A 2,303-nucleotide genomic window follows, 5' to 3' on the forward strand; every position below is an offset into this window, starting at 1 on the left:
AGGGAAAGACATGTACTCTTCTAAGTCTCTGTTCGGGTGCTTTGAACTGAGCCATTTAAGGCTTGCATCATCTAAGAAACCATTTGTGAATTTATTGCATATCCAAAAATAGTAATTGTACTCAGGTATAACCTTCAACCCAGTGGAATGGCCCAACCTTAATATCAAAATATTGATACAGTGGTAATGCAATCAAACAGCTTTTGAAAGTCAAAAGACCAGTAGTCATGTGACTAAGGTTCCAGTGTAAATGTCTAAAATCGGTGCTACTTTGTACATTGTTAGTCCTTTGACATTCCAAGTAGCAGTAAAAGAGTGAAGCAGATTAGCTACTCATATTTCCAAACAGCAGTGGTAGGTTGTATTGTGTGATAGCATTAGGCCAGCAAGGTCCTCCTTCATAAGCAATATTCATCTAACATTTTTACTTGTTTTGTTGTTGTTACTGTACTTACTAGTTTTATGTTCTCAGATTAACATTTTTTAAAGAATTATTTATTTAATTTTGTTCATTTTATTTTATTTTATTTTATTTTTACCAGAGTGAGATAGAAAGAGAGTGAGAAAGCAAGCCACTAGGTCTGGGACTAGAACCATGGTTGACCATGTGGGACTGTCCAGTGCCTTAACCACCCCACCACACCACCTGCTGGTCCCCCCTAGGTTAACTTGATGAGTAATTAATGGAATTTATAGTTTTCTTTCTAGAAATCAATTTTAAATTTTATATTGATTTGTCTCCTAGGTTAGTGGTTTTAAACTAAGGAAGGGTTACCTATCTCAGACGTATTAAAAGTAATTTGTTTTGTGGGACAGATGATAAGGCACCTCTACTTGACATGTGAGCCATGTGGGAAAGTTCAAGGTTCAAATCGCAGGTTGACCTGAGCATGACAGGCTATGGGTGTGCCTCTGGTCCTGGTTGACTGGAAGGCTGGCATGGGGTGGGGGAACTGTGATGTGGCAAATTTCATTCTCTCATGAAAGAGAAACAAATTTATTTTAAAAGTTGTTTGTGGGGACCAGCAGTTGGCATAATGGCTATGTTGCTGGACTCCCATGTAGTCAACCACGGTTCAAGTCCTGCACCTGGTGGCTTAAAACTCATGCCAGGTGCGTGTGCATGCGTGCCCAGGATCCCAAGAGAATGGAAGAGAAGGGATTGCAACATGGCTGTCCCCCCTGGGAGTGATTTCTCACTTTCTGTCTCTCTGTCTCTCTCCGTCTTTCTGGCAAGTGCATGCGCCCTATAGCAAAAACCTCTCCAAAAAAAAAAAAAAAAAGTTGTTTGTGAATGAATATAGGTAATAAACTAATGTACCTTTATTGGTTAGGGTAGAGTTGGTTAGTAAAACTTAGTCACTCCTCTTGCTTATTATTGTCTTTACCACCTAGAGACAGTTAAGGAATCCAAACATGCTAGAATACTAAAATGAATATAGGCTTTCTCTAACCCCTCTATTGTTTTATTTAGCAGGAATTTGTTTGCCTATCATGTGCTAGGGATTATTCTAAGGATGAAGAATACCACACAGCATAGATTATCGTTGTGCACTAAGGGCTTAGTTATGTGGCAAGAGACAGAGAAGTTAATTTTAGATAGAGAAAAAATGTATCAATAAGTGAAAGTTGGGCCAGCCCTTTATCCTATGGTTAAGGGAGCCTGGATCCCACATGGCCAACCACAGTTTAAATCCCACCTCAGTGGCTTGAAAACCATACCAAGCACATGTGCATGTGTGTCCAAAGTCTAGACAGGATGGAGAAATGGAAGAGAGGATTATAGCATGGCCACACCCCATTAGAAGGTGCTTTCTTCCTTTCTCTGGCAAGCATATGCACCCTCTGGCAATATAAAAAAGTTAAAAAGTTGATCTAACATTTGTAAAGAAAAGAAATGGTGTAGATCTACTTAGAGGAAGAGTGGTTCAGATGGGGTGAGTATATCTGAGTTGTTATATCAAATTCAAAGCAAAGTAGGGTACGATAAACACTGATTTTTTTTTTTTTTTTTTGAGAGGCTTTTGCTATAGGGCAGTGTGCTCGCCAGGCAGACAGAGAGACAGAAGGTGAGAAATCACCCCCCAGGGGGGATGGCCACACTGCAATCCCTGCTCCACCATTCTCTCGGGATCTTGGGCAAGCACGCACACACGCCCGGAGTGAGTTTTAAGCCACCAGGTCCAGGACAAACCGTGGTCCACTACGTGGGAGTCCAGCGACATAGCCATTATGCTAACTGCTGGTCCCAACAACACTGAAATTTAAAAACAACTAAACAAGGTGAGAACCAGATTGTTTGT

Source organism: Tupaia chinensis, unplaced genomic scaffold (assembly GCF_000334495.1).
Source record: "Tupaia chinensis unplaced genomic scaffold, TupChi_1.0 Scaffold146140_1, whole genome shotgun sequence".
Taxonomy (NCBI): Eukaryota; Metazoa; Chordata; class Mammalia; order Scandentia; family Tupaiidae; genus Tupaia; species Tupaia belangeri.